We start from the raw sequence: 21806 nt of genomic DNA, 5'->3' as shown, positions 1-21806 counted from the left end.
AAAAGACCAGATCATTGGTAAAATATTGTGGCAGCCATTAGGGAATGGGAGAGTCACAGGAACCAGAAAGGAAAATATAATAGATACCATTGTTGTGTTGATCCAATCCTCCCCCTTTTTCTGGGAATTATGAAAATACAATTTTCAAAAAGTTAACATGATTCTCATACAAATACAAAATAATCATATGCCAAGATTGGGCAACCTATTTATGAGGAGATCAGCAAGATGGTGTGGGGGGGGGGGTGCTGGTTCAAAGGAGGGGCATAGGGTGAAGGATTTTATCATCGTTAAAGAAAGGAAATGTTGGAATAAGATTGTTAGGTTAGGTACGAAACTAGTTAATGTGTTTGAGCAATAAAACCATAAGCTCTGGTTATATTTTCTACCAGATAGAAATAATTTGAATATCTACTGGACAAAAATCTATAAATTATCATGTAAACTTCACAGAGTCTGGACCTTTAATCACTAGCAGAAAGTGAATCAAAGGTACATCCCCTAGATAATCAAAGAACTCTTAGGGGTTAAACAATGCTCCACTATGACATTAAAAGGACATGCTGTCCTCCTTTTGCCTTATTTCCAAATTTGTGATAATTCTTAACAGAACAAATTTCTACCTAATGAAATGAAACACAGCAGTAATGTTGGTATTACATGACTCTGTCCCTGGCCACAGACTAGGTCACAACTGACTCAACCTAGATTACTCAGCTTCTCTACCAACTACTGGGACTCGGGACAACCTCAAGGATCTCCCTGGAACTAGGGAGCAGTCCACCATTTTGTGGCAGCCATGTTTATCCGTGCTCACGCCAAACAGGTAAAAGATGGTCTACAGAGAAAAAAAACAAACAAACATCAAAAAGAACATGGATCAAACATGGAGAAAAGAAGAAAAAGAGCCCAGGTGACCTCAAGTGAGAGAGAAGAGTGGGGATGAAATAACCAACTAGGTTCTTGATGACTTTCCCTCCACTTCCTGCTTCCTGGCCTTCATGAAGCTTAGGCTGTAACTATTGGCCTATGAGATACTCCAGTATTCCCCCAATAAATTACTCTTGTGCTTAAAGGGAGCTAAGTGAATTTAAAAAAAAAATTTTTTTAATTTTAAAAAGTTACCCACAAAGTGAAAATCCAGAGAGTCAAGACAGAGCAATGTGAGACCATCCAATCAATGCAGCTCCATAGGTCCAGGCGCAAGACCCCTTTGACGCGTCATGAGACATCCGTTTTTATGTTTCCTGTTAACCCGGGTAAGGGTACTCTGCTGTGCAGTTAAGTGCCACGTGGAAGAGAGTCAGTTAGGACTCACCACAAACCAAGAGCTGCATCACAACACAGGAGGCAGATCCAGGAAGATGGTCACACCTCTTCGCATTCGGCGTCTTATCATTCATTCAGATAGCTCACAGCTGGTGTCCCTCAGCCTGTGGTATATCTCCTATTGCCTATATTGGTATTAAAACAAAAAGAAAAAAGAAAACATAAGAAAATCTCCGCAGTTCTTTAGTTTGATTTATCAGGTCGATTTGAGGGTGCCATTATAAAATTAAAATACCTATATGTCAAATGGGTAGTTTCACTTACATTGAATTTTTTTTGTCTTTTTTTTTAATGTTTCAGATTCCGGGGGCACCTGGATGGCTCAGTAGGTTAAGCATCCAAGTTCGTCTCAGGTCATGACCTCAAGGTCTGTGAGTTCGAGCTCCACATCCTGCTTGGATCTTCTGCCTCCCTCACTCTCTGCCCCTCCCCCACTCACGCTCACTCTCTCTCAAAAATAACTAAACATTAAAAAAAATTAAAATGTTTAAGATTCCAAGCCAATACGAGACACCAGGACATCTCTAGGAAGACGCTAGGAGGAAGGAGAGACACCCCTAGGGGGCAGGGGGCAGGAAGGGCAGGGGGCCTGAACGGGAAGGAGGCTGGTTAGGGAGAGGGCCCCTAGAGAGGGACAAGGTGGGGCCGAGATTACATAAATTGAATCTGACAGCCTACGGCAAACAAGGGAAAGCCAGATATTAGCACCTGTTTGCCCCCTATAAACCTTTTTAAAACTACCCTGGTGCGTGTGACGGCAAATAAGAACCGGGAAAGGGGGCTTTTATGAGAAAGCTTCACAGAATGTGTGAAATAACAAAAGATCTCGTTTTCCATCTCAGCTCTTTTGTGCAGTCCCATCAAACGGAAACTCAGCAGGCCTGAGGGCCACCGCTGCTTCTAATTAAGGCCCCAAGGTAAGGCCGCGCTTTAGGGGGGATCCTCCCAGCAAAACAGAAATTCCACCTCTGCCTCCAGCAGCAGCAGGCTGATCTGGGCTCCGGGTGCTGTGTTTGTTCTCAGCTTGCACTGAAAGTTGCAGGCCGCACCTGCCTTCCAGACGCCCTCCGAGCAAGTTGATTCTAACGCTGACTCTCTTGTTCAAACAACCCCAAGCACAGAAAACAGATGTTAAATAAAAGATTGAGAAGCAAAGCCTTTCCCCCTCTATGTGTGTGCGTGTGGGTGGAGGAGGGGTTTTGTACGTAAAAGAGTTAGTACAGCTTCGCTCCCCCGCCCCCCCCACCCCGACCCTTGCAAAAAGGCTACGCGATGCATCTCACAGGTGTCACCTCTGAAAATTTGGGTGCTGGTAAGGGGCCTTATTCCAGCCATGTGTCTCCACAGGAGAGGCGAGTCTCAAACTTTAGTGATCGTTAGAAGCATCTGTAGGGCTTGTTAAAACGCAGATTACCAGCCTTCCCGAGTTTCTGATTCCGATCCAGTATGTCTGGGGTGGAGCCCGAGAATTAGCATTTCTAACAATTTATCAGCAGGCTTTGAGCATCGCTGTTCTAGGACAGTAAAGACAAAGAGAAAAGGTGAAGAATTATCAGCTGGGTAACCTCTGACCCCAGCCTGAGGGTATTTTGACACAGGGGAGAGAGCTGCATAGGATCTGAGCACGTATGTGGGAGGACATGCTGAAAGCAGAAGAGTGTTTGTCTGTTTGCTTTATGTTTATTGATTTATCTTGAGAGAGAGAGAGAGAGAGAGCAAGCAAGGGAGGGGCAAAGAGAGAGGGAGAGAATCCCAAGCAGGCTTCGCGCAGAGCCCGATGCAGGGCTTGAATTCACAAACCATGAGATCATGACCTGAGCCAAAACCAAGAGTCAAAATGCTTAACTGAGCCACCCAGGCGCCCCAGAAGAGTTTCTAAAATGATTACCAAGGGTGGGATGGTTTGTTAGGAGGAGGGTGCACTTGGCCAGAGAGCAGGATTCATATTTGGGGCAGGAGTGGGTCCGGGTCTCCTTAACCCCTGCCCCAGCGTCCTGTATCTCTACTGAAGCCCCAGGGGAGGGGGGCCTTGCTCTTCATTTCTTCCTTCTCTTAGAAGCCCTGGGTGCCCGGCCCCCCCAGTGGTTGCTCCACTCTGGTTCCCCGCTGCCCCAAATCTCCCCCTGTTGGAAAACCCAGCTACCGGACAAAGGAGCTTCCTCAGCTTGGTTTCTAGCAAGGAGGGCTGAGAGCGCAGTCTGGGTTTTATTGCTTCAGGGCGGAGCTGTAGGGCACTGTCTGCCTCTAACCGCATCCTGGGCAGAGCATCCCTCCCAACTCGTCCATCCAGCCATCCAGCCACCCAGCGTCCTGCCAGAGTGGGTCATTCTGTCAATTGGAGTGAGGGGGCTGGGAATCCGTCATATAGAGCATATTAGATGAATTAAATGAGAAAGCCACGAGACTGAAGTTGCTCTGATGCCAAAGCGGCCTACGCAAGCAAACCAAAATCTTGTAATGGCACAAGATTAAGAAATCAAAACAGGGGCGCCTGGGTGGCTCAGTCGGTTAAGCGTCCGACTTCGGCTCAGGTCATGATCTCGCGGTCCGTGAGTTCGAGCCCCGCGTCGGGCTCTGTGCCGACAGCTCAGAGCCTGGAGCCTGTTTCAGATTCTGTGTCTCCCTCTCTCTCTGACCCTCCCCTGTTCATGCTCTGTCTCTCTTTGTCTCAAAAATAAATAAACATTAAAAAAAAAAAAAGAAATCAAAACAGTAAGGACAACCAATCACAAAGAGCCAACTAGGCTCTAAGCTACAGCTCTTTAAATAATTTCCTTTTTTTTTTTTTCCTTCCTTCCTCACTGTCTCCTTCTCCTGGCTTCTGTGGGCAGAACACTCCTAACCACTTACGACTTGGCATTGCCCGATTCAGATCGATTTCAGCTCAAATAAACTCTTAAAGTTTTTGAGATGCCTCAGTTTATCTTCTAACAAGGGAAACAAGAATATGGCATTCATGTTTCTGTGTGGCGTTTCCTTCCTCACTGATCCCACCATCCCACTGGTTTTCGGTGAGACAGGGCAGGTAACACGAATGAAATAGCCACAGCTCCTGGTCTTGACCGAACGCGGCATGAATCATGGCACAACTGATCGTGTAATTTTCAGGGCCCAGCATAACGTGAAACTGACAGGCCCCTCGTTCAAAAACTAAGAAATGAAGAATTTCAAGATGGCAATAGCAGAGCGTGAAACCAAGCACAGAGCTCCTCTATGTGTGGGGCTCTGGGCAACCATACCAGTTGCACACCCAAGGGCCAGACCTGGCCAATTGCTAAGGCAATAGGAGCCTTAGCATTGCGGTAGAAAGCTCCAGCTCTCTCTAAACTGGGCCGTTGCCCCCCTGTTTCCTGTCAAACAAACAGGAAATGTAGTCTCTGACCTCAGAGACTATCCAGGGCCCTGGGGAGGCAGACAGACACCGACCACTGAAGAACAGATTCTTGCAACAATGTCACATGGGTGAAATGATAGGGCTGACCATTTATATATCTAACTCTGCCTGCCTACACTTTTCCAGCAAGGTTATCTGGGAAAGGTAAATACAGGAGACCCTTCACGTGCAAGGGCAGGGAAGGTAAAGCTAAAGTAAGGAGGCTCAAACACCTTCTGTATGATCATCACATTTTGTGATCAATTTTTTTTTTTTTTTTTTGAGAGAGAGAAAGAGCATGCAAGTGGGCAAGGGGCAAGGAGAGAGAGAGGGAGACAGAGAATCCAAAGCAGGCTCCAGGCTGTCAGCACAGAGCCCGATGTGGGGCTCAAACTCACAAACTGTGAAACCATGACCTGAGCTGAAGTCGGAAGCTTAACCAACTGAGCCACCCAGGCACCCCGCGTTTTGTGATCAACTTCTGGAGGACTCTGGCAGTATTCAGAATTCCAACGTGCCTGCCTGATCTCTAGGTCTCTCCAAGTCCTATGAACATGCATCCAGGCCTCTTTACAATAAAATTCCAGGTGTCTATGTAATAAACTATCCTAACACTCGGTGGCTTGAAACAACCACCATTTTGTAATACCTCACTATCTTGTGGACTAGGAATTCAGACAAGGTGCAGCCATGCAATTGTTCTGCTTCAGGTCATGTCAATGAGAGAGAACCCAAGCCACCTTCACTCACATGCTTGTGCCTTCACGGAGATGCCCGGAACTCTGAGCCCAGCTGGGACTATCCTCTGGAACACGCAGGTATGGCCTTTCAAGCCTGGAGAACTTCAAGTAGTAAGTTCTTACCCGGCAGCTCCCATCTGCCTCATGGAGCTCAGGCCTCTCAGAAGAACATTCTAAGGAGCCCAGCAGGGAGTTCCAAGTCTGGCCATAGAAATCCCAGCATGTCACTAAGACAAGCTCAGATTCAAGCAGAGGAATATTGAACTCCACCTCTCAGTGGAAGGAGTAGCAAATGATCAGTGGTCGCTACTGATCCTTACGAAAGTGGCTCATGTAAGAAAGAAAATGGGGAGCTTATGGTCAGAGAAAAAGCCTAGACTCGACATTAAAACGTTAGGGAATGAATGTACATTTTACATTTTAAGTTAAAATAAAATGCTTAAGATGTATAGCTCCTATGTTTATATTGATTCCACAACTTTTTTTTCCCCTTTATTTTGACCAATTGCATGAGATAAGAATCTCTCTATTGTCAGTTAAAAAATAAAATTCCAAGAACATAGATCCATGACAATTCCTTATTTGTCCTTAAGGACCCGAAGCACCAAGCACAGAATGTGTTTGCTAATTCTGTGGGGGGAGAAAAAGAGGCGGGGGGTATCCACTCTTTTTTGCCCTAGAGCTTTCTGCTACAGTGTCTATGGTTTGTAATGTGAGGCTTCAGTCCCTAATGCTAAATCACCTTTGTTGTAGGCCACTTTCACCTCTCGCCTCCACCGTCACCTTGGCCAAACCTGCCATTTCCCAGAGTGCCCCTCAGCCCCATTCCTCTTAAACACAGAGACCCTTTCCCTGCCTGCTTCTACCTTAAGCTAGGTAATGCTCCTCACTCCAGAATTCCAGGCAAAGCCAATGTTTTCCTCATGCAGATTTTGAAATGCCCGTCATCTACCAACCCCTCTCATGAAGCCATGATTGTTGGGGCTCCTGACAGTTTCACTAACGATCCAACCCCGGGTGCCATCATACCCCTGGCTCCTGCGGACCCTGCCCCTGAGTCCACTCATCCTTTGTTGCCATGGTAACCATCTCTGGGCTTCCCCACCCCCTCCTCATGCCCATGGTGCCTTCTCCAATAGTTTCTGGCAAAAGCGTACCTACACTTTCAGACCGTCCTTCCCCAGTAAGCCTTTTCTAATTAGCCTCACCCTTGGCTGTTTTCACCTCATTTTAAATTCTAGCGCTCCTCTGCCGGCTCTCCATGCCTGCTCTCTCCCTGTAGCCTATGCATCACATGAATGAAGACTGTCTCTAGACTGTCACACATATGTGTCTTATCATTCCTCAAAATGGCCAACCATCTGAAAGCACAGACCACTGTTTGTGTGCTCGTGCTTGTGTGTGTGTGTGTGTGTGTGTATGTGCGCTCAGTAGAGAGAACAGGACTGGCCCTCCCAATATATGCTCTAAAGACACGTATTAAAATTAAATGTCTAGGAGGTGCCTGGGTGGCTCAGTCGGTTAGGCATCTGACTCTTGATTTTCAGCTCAGGTCATGATCTCATGGTCGTGAGATCAAGCCCCACGTCAGGCTCTGCGTTGAGTGTGGAGCCTGCTTAAGATTCTCTCTCTCTCTCTCTCCCTCTCCCTCTGCCCCTCCCCACTCGCTCGCGCATATGCACACGAGCACTCTTTCTCACCCTCTATCTTAAAAAAAAATTAAATGTATATAGGTTATGTCAAGCACTAGACTAGGCACTTTATGTTATTTAATTTAATCCATCTATTTGATTCTTACCCTGTAGCACTATTACCTTCTCTCAGCTCCAATTTTAACAAAATTCCACCAAGAGGAAAGAATTTGGATGTCCCACATAGTTCATTAGAATGGGATTTGGCGGCTGGTACAAGCACAGCTCAGAATGCCAAAAAGGGGCATGCGCATCGTCAGGTGGGGTCAGTGGCAATGACTTCCCGGCAGGTGAGCTTGAGTTGCATTGGGTGGGACGTGGCTCAGACTCCAGGCAGAGAATGGAACAGACAAGAAGCAGGCTTCCTGTCCTAGAGGAAAGGAGCCACGCACAAGTTGTGAGGAACGAAGTTGGAGACGTGATGAGTGGATCCCACTTCCTCCACAAAGTCAGACTTTAATTGTTTTATTACATATTCTTCAAAAATTGGAACCAGGGAGAAGAAGAACAAGCCACAGAAATTCATTCTTGGCTCCTGTCAGACAACTGAGTCCCAAACCACAGTCTTAGAGTCTGTTTGCTATTGAGGAGGCGATTCGAAGACCAAAAGGCACCGGCACGTCCAGTGGGCTCACTGGCCCCGTTGCCTAGTTGGAGGGTTGGGAACATTTGCCAACAGCCTGCTCTGGTACACTCTGTCCCTGCCCCAATCTACTGCAGTAATTAGCTTTGCTCGTTACTTTCAAGTAAATAATCTCCTTGTCACAGCTGGGATCCTTTATCAGAACAGTGGACGATAAGGTTTGCAGAAGCAAATAATTTTTTTTTCCCTTAGAATTCCCTGGAACACTAAATTATGACCCAGAGATCTGAGAGAGGCCAATAAACTTCTAAAGACGTCTAAAACTTCTTTTAGGGGTGAAAAGAGTATTCAAAAACGAACACATACACATGTACAGCAACAACGACAAAACCTTTGCAATGGATATTGATCTTTCCTTCAGTTCAGTTTTGTGGTCCAGATCAACCAACATGGGTAAGTATCTGTTAGGTGCCAGGAAATGCAGCCCTGCCCTCACGGAGTTTCCAGGCTAGGTGGAGACCAACACGCAAACTGGTAAGAGAGGCACTAAACAGCACTGTTGCAATAATAATGCACTGTGAGAGCGGAATGCATGGAGGGAGGGTACCCTTATTCAGCCCGGATCTTCAAGGAAGACTTGGGGATGTGACTTTAGCACTGATTTAAGAAAGATGGGAAGTAGCAGCCAGAAGTTCTGCTGCAAGGCTTGCGGAACGAGGGGGCATGAGACCGATTCCAAGCATTTTTTTCTTTTAAACAATTGGCAAAATGCACATTCTCATCCCTTTGCCCCCATCATCCCATCAGGATGCCCATTTCAAAGAAGGAGAAAGCGAGAAGAGAGACTTCAGCTCTGCTCTGGGCGGCCTCTGGGTTTGGGGCTGGGGGTCAGTGCTGGCAAGGTGCGGAAGAAGCCCTCCCAGCTTCAGAGAATGCCCCATGGTGGCAGAACATCCTGTCCCTGATCCTTTCAGCTCTGCACCCCCGCCCACCACAAGGACTGCCAGCACCCTTAGTGTTGGGGGGTGGGGTGTGGCGGGGGGCGGTAATCATTGCCAGAGAGGGAGCCAGCCGGAGCTCAGCACCAAACCCTGGTCTCCTCCAGTGTGGCAGAGCCTGACTACGGAATTTAACCCAGGGCTGCCCAATAGAAGAAAGAAGACAGGAGGGCACAAGGGATACATTTTCACTTGGATCGATTGCAAGTTACAAATTGAGGAGAAGAACGAGGCAAAGAGTCAAATAATTGCACGATGGTTAAGAGCATGAGCTTTGGAATCAGACAGTTCTGGGTCTAAGGCCCAGCCCTGCTACTTCCCGGCTGTACGGGCACATTCCTTGATCTCCCTGAACCTGTTTCCCCATCTGTAAAGTGGGTGTAGTAAGAGTACTCAACCCAGCGCGTTGTTGTAAGAATTAAACACAATAATATGTGTAAATGTTTCAGGCAGTGTCTGGAACATAGTGGTGACTCAGTAAATATCAGCCATTGTTCTTTCTGTCCATTTGTGTCCCCCACGTCAACGCACAGGATACCAGAATCCACAGGTTTTACCAGGAAAACTGCCTTTATTTGATCATTTTGGAGATAACCAATGATTTTTTATACTAGTATTTTTTTTTTTTTTTGTCAGAAAATGAAGAGAGACTTTCTAGTAGCCGAGAAGGGTTTCCAGGGAAGCGGGTTCTCATGTCCTTTCATGCGGAGGGGCTTATGTAGTGGGACTCTGCCTTACCGGTGCCCAGCCTCTCCTCGTGGGCACATTCAGCGATGTGTGATGTCCCGTAACGGACAATCCCTTTGAACAGCCCAGCTGGACCCCAGCATCCCAAGTCCTGGGGTGAGCTAAAGTAGAGATGAGGAGCATTTGCCATTGGTTTATTGAGGTTAATTCATGTCACCTTGACTTTAATTAGCAGCTGCGGTGTTCGAGGCACTGTTTTAGGGATCACTCACTGTCTAAGGCCGGGACAGTAGGGGCGGAATCAACCGAATGGGCTGCCCCTTGAGTATGAAATCAACACTCTCCATCCACAACTGTGATCACAGTCAGGGAATTGTACTTCCAAAGCTCAGCTTTGGAAACATGCTTTCACACCCATGGCCTCCCTATGACAGAGGCAATCCAGGATTTTTATTCCTTCCTCACAGAGGAGAAAACAATCTCTGAGAGCCTAAGTCCTGAAGTACAGCACCATTCAACTCTGGCCACCTGATCCCAAAGCTCTTACCGTCACTCAATCAGACGGCTTTTGTCACACGGAGGGGAAACACTACACGTTCTTTAGGACGCATTCTAGAGAACACATTTCTAGGAGAGCTGGCTCGAGTCCAGGTGCAGGCGCTGGCCCTAGAAGCCCTAATCTTCATTTATGTGATGGTCTATCCATCCGAGGAGGGAGTTTTGCAACTGGCTTTATCACACTCCAAATTCTGCTGTTATCTGAGTTAGAACTATTCCGTCAGCTGGCCAGGCCTGAGCAGAGGGAACTCTCTGGGACTGATAGGGCTTCTGGGGGGAGGAGGAGAGCACAAGCCATTCTCGATGGAAAATTACGTGTGTTCCTCCAGCGGGTCGGAGCTTTCTGACCTTCAAGGCACACGCCGTACCTCTTCTGGGGCGTTAGTCTTCTGAAATAAAATGAAAGCGCGCTAGCGGTGGATAAGAATTCTTTGTGTAGCACAAGCAAGAGTTCTGACCACTGCTGTCTTGTAAAGGTGTTGGCTGAAGGGTTTGGGAAAAATCATCCTGTGCCCAGAGAATCCACTGATATCCACACACGGAACTGGCCCCCTCAGTGTGGCTGGGACCCTCCTAAATAGAGGGGAAGCTATGGGTGAAGACTAAACAGCGTCAAGTATCTGGTGGGAAAGAAAACATTCAACCACTGGGACACCTGAGTGGTTCAGTCGGTCGGGCATCCGGCTCTTGATTTCGGCTCAGGTCATGATGTCACTGTCGTGGGATCAAGCCCCACTTTGGGCTCCATGCTGAGTGTGGAGCCTGCTTAGGATTCTCTCTCTCTCTCTCTCTCTCTCTGCACCACCACCCCAAATAAATAAGCATTTAAAAAAAATTCAACGACTCATCAGGGTGAACAGAGCTGGAAACCAAAACATCAGCATGGTAGACTTTTCTTCAAATGGACAAAAGGCCCCAAATGCCAGGGCTAGCCTATGTTCTAGTGATTTCCTTCCGGGGCATCACAGCTTACTTAGCACTGATTTCAAGTCCTTACCCCTTGCCCTCTTCTGCTGCAGGACCGTGGATAGTGTCCATATCCCGGACGGCATGCTCAAGCACGAAGCCAGCCCATCCTGGCTACTCCGAACTTGCTGCTGCACGAGACCAAAAGACCCTGTGAGGTTCAAGCTGGTGGATGTGGGTTCTCTCCCTGCTGCGGCCAAGCAGAGCCTTCCTCTCCAGGCTCTCATGTGTCCTCCTGGCATCTGGCAGGAGGCGTGAGAACTGAGCAGAACTGACTTGTTCTGACTGACGCAGCAGAGCAGGACAGGAATTCAGTTGCCCAGACCTTGGCAATGCTTAACCCAAATCTGTCTGGAAAGCCAGGGACACTTCTACTCATGGGAGCACCAGCCGAGACGGTGGTAAGGCAGGTAGCTTCACCCCACCTAACCCCACTCCGGCCCTCTTCTCCCTGCCTTCCCCTGTTCTCCTGAAACTGCCTGGACCCTTTAATTTCTGGGCTTTCTTCATATTCTCTCTCGGTGGGTCAACCGCTCTGCCACTTAGCCCTCACAAGAATTACCTGCCCTAGGATCCAATAACCCCAAGACTCTGCTCTCAGCCAAACGTGGGGTTAGAAACACTCTAAAGAGCTAATTCACTCTAAAAGGATACTGGCTTAATATGTTGTGTTTCCCAGGCTTATGTGCATTTTTAAAAGAGAAGGTCATTAGTCTTAAGACTTAACGGTAGAACTTTGGGCATTATGACAGGCAATGGGGAAATACTCTGTGGCAAGGGGCTGCATCACCCTATAGGGGGTTGTCTGGTGTGGTAAATTGCCCACCACCCACCTCACCCCCTGTCCACGATGGTCAGCCCTACGTCACTGCTTTCCCCTGAAATTGAATCTCTTCACCCAGCTGTTGAGAAGACAGGACAAAGCTGCCAGCTGGTTATTATTCAAGAACAAAGCCGGCCATTTCTTTTAGCAGGTTCAGAGCCATTATCTCCCCAGGACACAGGCTACAGTGGGTGCTAGCTTTATCTAGCCACATTTCCTTCTGTCCTCAAATCCTTGAAGGGTGTGTTGTTCCTCCCGCTGGCGCAAGACAAAAGGGAACTAGAGAAAGAAATGTGCTGTAGCAATGACCTGAGAGAGCTCCTCTCTCCTTCCTTTGCTGCCTGGACGTCTCCAAGGCAATGGGATTTCCTGTCTGTTCTCAAAACCCAGGCAGATGAGAGAAGGAAGGAGAAAGGAGGACCCGGGCGGCCATCTTTTCATCTGAAATAGGGGCAGAGCCACACCCCCAACCTCACCACCATCAACAAGGATTCAGGCTCCCTCAAGAAAGGATTGCCAGATAAAACACAGGACACCTAGTTAAATCTGAGTTTCAGATGAACACTGAATACATTTTTAGTATATATCTTGTGCAATATTGGGGAACATATTTTTTTTTAATTTTTTTTTAGCGTTTTATTTATTTTTGAGACAGGGAGAGACAGAGCATGAACAGGGGAGGGTCAGAAAGAGGGAGACACAGAATCCGAAACAAGCTCCAGGCTCTGAGCTGTCAGCACAGAGCCTGACGCGGGGCTCGAACTCACGGACCGTGAGATCATGACCTGAGCCGAAGTCGGCCGCCTAACCGACTGAGCCACCCAGGCGCCCCATTGGGGAACATATTTAAACTAAAAAATCATTCATTTTTTCGGATGTGCTAAATCTGGCGACCAACCACATCATCTCTCCCTTCTCACCCCTGTCTCCTGTACCCTCTCCCCCAGATGGCTCTGGCCACCACCCGGTCCTAGGCTGGTCACCTGAAGTGCAACAGAATTCCTTTGCCGCAGATGAGGATTTATGGGGGTCCCCGCCAGAAGCACGTAGAATGATGTAGCTCTGTGTTCGGCACGGAACAGTTTCAGAGATAAACCTCACTGGGAATGCTTCATGTCTGGCTGCTTCAGACTCGCTTGCCTGAGGTCATGCTGAATACCTAAAGAAACTAATGAATACGTTCTATGGTCTCAGAATAAAACAGGGACCACTTCCCTAGAAGAGATAGTGAAGCCGGGGCACCTGGGTGACTCAGTCAGTTAAGCGTCTGATTTTGGCTCAGGTCATGATCTTGGGTCCATGAGTTTGAGCTCTACGTCAGGCCGTGTGCTGACAGCTAAGAGGCTGGAGCCTGCTTTGGATTCTGTGTCTCCCTTTCTCTCTACCCCTCTCTCCCTTCCTCCTCTCTCTCTCTCTCTCTCAAAAAATAAATAAATATTAGAAGAGATAGTGAAGTTTCGGAGGGAGACCTCTGGCTTGCATATGTCAATCTCCATCTGCCCCATCTAAAAACTGCGAGGTTCATTTAGATGCCTAAAGCCTTTCCTGCTCAAAATTCTGTAAGTCTATCCACCCCTGAGAAAGTCCAGGCTTCCTCCCTCTGGTGCTGCCCAGACCTGCTCCAGTCCCAGACCATCCAGGGGTCCACCTCCTGTCCCAGTGATTTCTTTACCAGAAGCCCCAGTGGCAAACTGTCTCCCAACTTTTCCTGACACATGTGACACTTCTCCACCCTCCCATCCTAAACGTGGGTCCTGTTCAGAGGTCCTCATCTGAGTTGGGCCCCAAGCCTTCTGGTTCTGTGGGACCTCTTCTGGTCCTGGTAGATCTCCCACTGCTCCAAGAGAAACCAGTTAATAATAAACAAGGGTCATCATCCCTGAGAAATAGGCATCTACCCAAGTTTAGGCTGAAGGCAATCTCGTGAATTCTTTTTTTTTTTAATGTTTATTTTTGAGAGAGAGAGAGTCAGAGTGTGAGTGGGGGGAGGGGCAGAGAGCGAGGGAGACAGCGAATCCGAAGCCAGCTCCAGGCTCCGAGCTGTTGGCACAGAGTCCAACGCAGGGCTCGAATCCATGAGCTGTGAGAACATGACCCAAGCCAAAATCGGACACTTAACCAACTGAGACACCCAGATGCCCCAAAAGCAATCATGTGAATTCTAACACAGTGAGGGCCAGACACGAGGGCGTTATGATGTAGTCCCTGATGCAGAGCAGCCTGGTAAGATTCCCCTTAAAAGTAATATTAACCCAATACGGGGCCCGTGGGTGGCTCAGTTGGTTGGGTGACCAACTTCCACTCAGGTCATGATCTCAGGGTCCGTGGGTTCAAGCCTCACGTTGGGCTCTGTGCTGACAGCTCAGAGCCTGGAGCATGCTTTGGATTCTGTGTGTGCCTCTCTCTCTGGCCCTCCCCACTCATGCTCTCTCTCTCTCTCTCTCTCTCAAAAATAAATAAACATTAATGTATTTATATATAAAGTAATATAACCCAATACCACCCATTCCTCCCTCATTGCCATGTCTTTATTCCCTTTATGGTCCTTTTGCTCTATTTTAACTGTGTTCTCTTTCACTAATCACACTGAAATCCGTTTGTCCATTTGAACTGACTGACCAGTAAAGTCCTTGGAAAGGTCCGTCCATCTTCTTGTTAAATTAATTCCCCCGCGGAACCTATCTAACCAAATACTTGTATTTTCTCTCCGTCTCTGCTGGGTTTTTTTTCTGCCCAAAGCAAACCATAAAAGAGAAAGTTGCAGTGAATTTCAAGATTCACTGGAACTTACATTTTGTAACTTTCATATAAGGCTTCCGAAAGCCCTTTTTTTCCCCCTACAAAAAAGAACTCTACCCTCTCAAGCATTGGATTGTTTGGAAAAACAGACACAGAGGAGTATCCCACTTGCCCAAAGCCAACACTGATGAAAATTTCTGAGACTAAGAAAAACAAGAAGATCGGATTTTGTGGTAGGGGTTTTTTCCTTATAGTTTACTTGTGATTTTCCCAGTGCCAAAACTATATGACTCTATAACAAATATTCCCCCGAGGCTCTCATGGCTGCTAAATGGCAGCAATTGGGGGCTTTTTTGTTAACATGAGAATCTCAAGGCTTAACATGCCAGAATGCTGGCTTTATCCCCAGTGAGAAAAACCTCTCTGGTAGAGTATCTATTCCATTGTGTCGTAAGAATGAAGAAGCCGCATAATTATGCCTGGAGCATGAGAAAAGGAACTCAAGGCAAAAAAAACCCCGCCAGGACAGTAGATGACAAAGCAGATGAACAGGAGGCCCCCACTTCCCTCTGATAGAAGGTCAGGAAGGTCATATCCTCTGGCTGCCCTCCAGGCTGGCGTTTCATCTAATACTAGACATCCAGCAAGTGAAAGTTTATGTTTCAGGGTCTCCCCGTGAGCTGCCTCATTCCATCGTTCAAACCCTTTACGGCCTATCTCTCCCATGCCAAGTCCTATGCCACACGCAGAGAACATAAAGGTGAATGGGACCCTGTCTGTGACCTCAGAGAACTCTCAGACTCATGCATGAGACAGATCTGCAAATAAGCGCATCACAGCGCGTCCTTGTGTGCAGAGCTGAAAGATGGGGCTCTCTGTGGCGGAAGTGCTCGACCATGGGCGATTCTGTAGCCCCGGGGACATTTGGCAATGTCTGAGGTTGGGAGGGGGGTACATCCTGGGTTGTAGCAGCTGGGGTGAGAGGCGCTGCCGGCATCTGGTGGGCAGAGACCAGCGACACCCCTAACCACCCTCCAATGCACAGGCCAGTGCCCCACGACGAGGAACCCTGCAGCCCAAAACGGGGATCCTGCCGAGCTTAAGAAACCCGGATGTATCTGAGCGAATCTGGTGGGATCATTCCCATCACGTTGACTCGGGAATTTGAGTTCACACGGCCACTCGTGCTCTTTCCCTGGCTCTGTCGTTGACTGGCTTTTGTCCCTCAGCAAGTTACTCGCCATCTTGGCTTCAGTTTCCTGGTCTATGGAATAGAGTTGGAGTCTCTGGTCTCCAGTCCCTTCCTGTCTAAGGATCTATGGTGTTACTGGGCCAATATCTGTGCTTCTACTGAGCCCTGCCCCGGTTAGGAGAATGCCTTGGCCACGGCCTGTTTACTCCACCCAGGTCAAAGAGATAAGCTTGTCTCCTGGGTTGATCCTGACGCTCAATCAGGGAAGGCAGGTGTAACCTCTTGCCAAGGACCTCCGGTTAGGACACCTCCATCTTCCGAGCCTGTTTTGCCATCGGCAAACAAGAGCCACATAACTCATCTGCCTCCCTGTATCAGGAGGCAATGAGTGAGTAAAGGAAGCAAGATGGAAAATTACCCGGATGCTGCTTGGGTGCCTCGGCCCAAAGCCTACGGTCCCCTTCTCTCCCTCTTGGAGGCTCCATGGCAATGAAAGGATAAAAGGACCCTGCTCAGGACCAGCTCTGTGGCCTGGGGTAGTGGGCTGGGCTGGGGAGGGGTTGGTATCTCTATATACTCTTTGGAACAGCCCCAAGGAGGATCTCTATCATTTGTCTCCCTGAGGGGAAGTAACACTTGGATTCTTGGCCACATATTTTAGGGACTGGGGCTGGGTGTGAGTCCAGTGCCCTCAGATACTCACTCTCTCTCTCTCTCTCTCTCTTTCTCTCTGTCTGTCTCCTCTTTCTCTCCTCTCTCTTTCTCTCTGTCTCTCTGTCTCCTCTCTTTTCTCTCTCTTCTCTCTCTCTCTTTCTCTCTCTGTCTCCTATTTTTCTCTCTTCTCTTCTCTTCTCTCTCTCTCTCTCTCTCTCTCTCTCTCTCTCTCTCTCTCTGGCTTCAAACTCCTTCACCAAACAGAAAGACCACTTCAGGGCCAGTGGGCAGGAGCACAGGGACAGCAGGCCCCGGACGAGGAGAAGAAGCTCCTGTCTGGGCCTGAACATAAGGCCTTTTCAGTATGCTGCTGGCTGCAGCAGAAAGGCAGGAAAAGGGAGACAGGGCAGGGCAGGCATTGGCAGCTCTGTTTCTTTCTGTGTTTCTGGGCTCACTGTGCTGGCAGAGTAACAGCAAGGTCTGTATTTGGAGCCTGTGTGTCCTCTCCACTGCTAGACTGGTGCCATCTGACGTGGCCGATTCTGCGTGGAATGAATAAGTGAACCCCTTTTTCTTTTGATAGGAAAAAAAGTACACTTCAGAGACGTTAAGTGATGTGCCCAAGTTACTTAAAATGCTAGGCACGGGACTTCTATTAGGGTTGCTTACTATTAGATCTGCTTCATGAACATACCACCAATACACGTCTCTAAGTCGGTTAACCGCATAGTTCCTGTTCCGTATGTGTTCATTGCTTGGGTTTTGGTTTTGAGGCTTGTTTTTTGGTCTGGTTTGGTTTTTTTCTGGTACAATTTACATTTGGTAAAATGTGCAGACCCTAAGTATACAGCTCAATCATTCCTCTCTCTCTCTCTCTCTCTCTCTCTCACACACACACACACACACACACACACACACACACACACAGATTTCCCCTGGATAAAAATATAAAACATTTCCATCATTCCAGAAAGTTATCTCTTGCCCTGTTCCAGGCAATAGCCTCCCTCACTCCAGGAAGTAACCTCTTTTTTATACTTCTAGTGCCATAGTATATATAGCTTTGCCTATTCTTCAACATCATATATCATATCAACCTCATATTCTTTTGTTCAATATAATGCTTTTTAGGCTCACCCATGATGTGTCAGTAATTTGTTCCTTCCTACTGGTGGATAATAGTCTACTGTGTGAACATAACACATTGTGTTTATCTACTCCTATTTTTTTAATGGTTTTTATTTGTTTTTGAGACAGAGAGAGAGAGAGAGAGAGAGAGAATGAGTAGGGGAGGGGCAGAGAGAGAAGGGGAGAGAGGATCTTAAGTGGCTCTGTGCTGACAGCCTCAAGCCCGACGCGGGGCTCGAACTCACGAACCGTGAGATCACGACCTGAGCCAAAGTCGGACACTCAGCCGACTGAGCCGCCCAGGCACACCTATCCACTCTCTTATTAATGGATACTTGCATTGGTTTTAGTTTGGGGTTATTATGTTCATTTGATTTTTTTTTTTTTTTTAGTAAATGGCTTCAGGTGCCTATTTCAATTCTCTATTCAAATGAACTTTAAGGACAGTCACCCTCCACAGGTCACAGCATGATGAGAGAGAGAGAAGTACTCGATGACCTAAAGTCCTTTCAACCACAAAACCCTCTAACTCAACCTCTTCTCTAAAAGCTGCTGCCAAGCACCTACTTCACAGGGTTATGACAATGACCTCTGAATCGCAGGGCAAAAGTGGTCGTTTCCTCATACGCAAGGATGCGACTCTGTACCTACGGGTTCACCAGCAAAGACTGGAGATCTTATTGTGGTACAAGAAACACACCCATTTCGCTTCAGCAGATGACTCCTAGTCTCAAAGGAAAGATGCTCTCCTGTTCTCCCACTGGGAGCAACTTGAAGGCGGCCAGCGGGCACCGTGAGATGTAAATAAATGTATCCGCTTCAGCCAACTTCCCTGCGCTGTGTGGGAAAACGACTGATCTCCCTTGAGAAACGAAGGAATACGGCCCGTGGGGGACCACTAACCAGGTCTCCAAAGCACTTCCAACAGACGGACCCTTGAATGAATTCCTAACACTCCTTCTTATTCTTTCTGATTCTTATTTTGTCTAACACACCCATATTACACCTTGAAGGTCTAACTGCAGAGCACAAAGCCCATCATGAAGTCGGGCATCCATTCAGCCACAGGCAGGGACTTTTATACTCCTCCTGGACATGCATACAAAAGACTGAGAAGAGTCATTTGGATACACATTTTAAAAAACACAAAAAAATCACTTTGCCTTAAGATTTAGTCAACACGCAGTTATTGAACCACGAAGACTGGAAGCCCTAATTGTCTAAATTATTACTGCCGTGCCCCCTGTGGGCACGGGTTTCCACCAATGATGGCCTCCCTTCACCCATGTAGCCTCCTCACATGGGATATACAATGGGCAGAGCAGTTGGGGGGATGCAAATTCACCCCATTCCTTCCTGGTCTCCTCTCATCCCTCCTAGCTTGGCCCTTGATCTCTCCTTTCTTACAGACTTCTCCTCTCCTCTCCCTTTTCCTAATTAGTCCCATCTCTCTACTGATCTCTACTGCACAGGGTCACAAGTAAAGGGAAGGGGACAACCAAGTGTAGATGTTGCAACAAAATGGCCTCTACCCAAGCCACTCAGATTCCTAGGCATCCCCTTCAGACACTGTTTGTTCCTCAGGTCACCCCACCTATACTCCAGGAATACCTTATGTGCACTGGCTGACCTCATGTCCTGCTGTTTTCCCAGCGCCTTCGAATCAAGACGCACACCCTCCCACACACATGCTCCCCACTCTGCTTTTCCAAGATAGGGAGTGAAACTGTTGCCTGGGTCCTTGAGCAGGAGGAGGTCCGTGTGCACATCGCTCTCATTTATCCACACAGCAGGCCCAGGTGGGGCTGGTCGGTTACTTGACTCCTTCTCAGTCCTTTCCCAAAGCTGCTCTCAGCCTTCTCTTAAAATGACAACCCCATGTATAAGGAGCACCTGACTGCCCCGGCCCAGCCCCTGGTGCCCCCTAGCCCTGACAATGCCATCCGAAAACCAAGATATTTTTCTAACTTCTCCCCTAGCCTCCACCCTTCTCTTCTTTCCGGAACAAATGCTTTCCCCAGCATTTCTGCATTAAGAGGGAAAAGAAAAAGGAAAGTTTCTCCCCCTTGATAGCTGATGAAAATCAACTAGCTGGCAGTTATTTACCAAAATTTGATTCAGAAAGTAACCCACCATGGACTGGATTTGGATTTTAAGGACAAACCTGAAAGAGCTTCTGAGGCACTGTTTTGAAGCTTTACCAAAAGCGGCCAGGAGGTAAATTTGCTAAGCTGTGGTTATTGGCATTAGGGGTTGCAGAGGCAGGAAATTCCCTGCATAACTAGCCTCTCTTCCCCAAGCCTGCTGGGATCACGGACGTCCAACGCCTCCCTGGCTGTTCCTCCCCATTCCCAGCCCAGCCACCCACTGGCTCCGAGCAGAGCCGACCCGCCATTTACTGTAAGTGACAGCTTCGGAGCATATTTTCACATCCATTCATCAAATCCCTTCAAGGCGAGAATTCAGGGCAAGAGGTGGGATTTAACTTGCAGGGACGCCAATCACTTCCTCCTTTATAAAGTCTCGGCAATGTCTTCGCCTTCTATGGAATCCTAGCCGGAGAACAGCCAAGACGCCCACCCCAGTGAACTTTCCATTCTGAGAAATTCCTTCTGGAATCACCCAACCACCTCCACCTCTCTGACACTCCCACCTTCCCCAACACACACACACACACACACACACACACACACACACACACAGAATATTAGTCAGGGTAGGCCTAACTCCTGTAACAAACATTCCCAACATCCCAGTGGATTAACATACTGCAGGGCTGTGTCACACATTTAATACCCACTGCTCTTCGTAGATATTGCCTTGACTGTAAGTTTTTTTCTAATTAAATGTCTTGCCTTCTAGGTCATAATTCTTTTCTTCTTTTTCATTTTTTTTAATGTTTATTTATTTTGGAGAGGAGAGAGAGAGAGAGAGAGAGAGAGGGCACGGGCACGCGCACAAGCCGGGGAGGGGCAGAGAGAGAGGGAGACACAGAATCTGAAGCAGGCTCCGGGCTCTGAGCTGTCACCACAGAGCCTGATATGGGGCTTGAACTCACGAACCACGAGATCATGACCTGAGCGCAAGTCAGACGCTTAACCAGCTGCGCCACCCAGGCACCCCTAGGTCATAATTCTTTGAGCAAGTGTGACTTATACTTCTTTGTGTAACTGAGACACCCTTCTTTACAGTTTGCAGTGCAAATAGCATGCCTCAACCAACATCCCCTAGTTGGTAGTAACTAGAAATCCAGCTGATATTTTCTAAGGCCCTTGCTCCTTTGCCTTTAAATATCCAAAAATATCCAGGTTCTTATTAGTATGTAGGTAGGGCATTGGAGGACAAAATGCAAAGGAAATGAGAAGTCTTGAGGAGGGATCAAACAGTATTTAGCCCTCACCGGCCGTGCCAACAGCAGTGAGGGGCTGAGGGCTGGAGAGGAGTTTTACTTCCCCGGGGTATGTAGTCACCATAAGCAAATGCCTTCTGGAAGCCACAGCAGGGATCCCTCTGGACTGTGCTCAGTCAAGAAAACTATACCAGGGGGAGCGGAATTGGAGGAAGGCGGTCAAAAGATACAAAATTCCAGTTATCAGATAAGTAAGTCCTAAGGACACGTCGTACAGTGTGGGGACTACAACTAACACTGCTGAGGACAGCGGTGTCCTGACCAGTCGGTCCTGAGAGTTCTCCTCACGTGGAGAATTTCTTTTCTTTTTATTCTACCTTTACAAGAAGATGGACGTTAGCCGAAGCTACTGTGGTCATCATTTCCCAACGTGTGCAAATCAAACCATCATGCTGTATGCCTTAAATTTTTACAGGGATGTCTGTCAATAATTTCTCAATGAAATTGAAAAAAAAGAAGAAGAAGAAGAAAACCATACTGAAGATCTGAGCCCCTCCCGCAAAGACTCCTTCAGCTGCTTCCTCAGGCGAGGCAACCCCAGGAGCACTGGATTGGATGGGCCCATCGATCCATCTGTCTGTCTACCCATCTGCCTATCTCAGACTCCCTGGTAACTTGCTTTGGGGGATCCTGTTTGGCAGTTGCTTTCGCTAAAGAACAAAAAAAAGTTGGAACCTCTCAGAGGACAGTGCCACCACTGATGTTTTCTCCACAGTGGCTTGCAGGGGTGGACACCTGTTTGTCATATAAAGACAACTGGGTCAATTCTGAGAGGGACTAGTAGCATCACGAATAGAGTTAGGAAGCCTAAGGGATGGGTAGGAATGTCTAGAATCTGTTCCAGTGAAATCTGAATGCATGCTATGTCCCTGTTTTAGCTCCCTCCCTCACACACACACATACACACACACACACACACACACACACACACACACG

The 21806-nt window shown here is 47.8% G+C and overlaps 1 long non-coding RNA gene across 1 annotated transcript in view; it reads right to left on the bottom strand.

The window, feature by feature from the left end:
- Positions 1-1134: 1134 nt before the first annotated feature.
- Positions 1135-21806, bottom strand: part of LOC122234946 — a 40895-nt gene continuing 20223 nt past the window's right edge. The window contains exon 5 of the long non-coding RNA XR_006212947.1: positions 1135-1454. This is a non-coding gene — a long non-coding RNA (uncharacterized LOC122234946). The remainder of the gene's footprint in view (positions 1455-21806) is intronic.

The sequence above is a fragment of the Panthera tigris genome, chromosome A2, assembly GCF_018350195.1.
Source record: "Panthera tigris isolate Pti1 chromosome A2, P.tigris_Pti1_mat1.1, whole genome shotgun sequence".
NCBI lineage: Eukaryota > Metazoa > Chordata > Mammalia > Carnivora > Felidae > Panthera > Panthera tigris.
The sequence above is the reverse complement of the archived record's forward strand: the minus strand, read 5'-3'. Positions and strand labels throughout refer to the sequence as shown.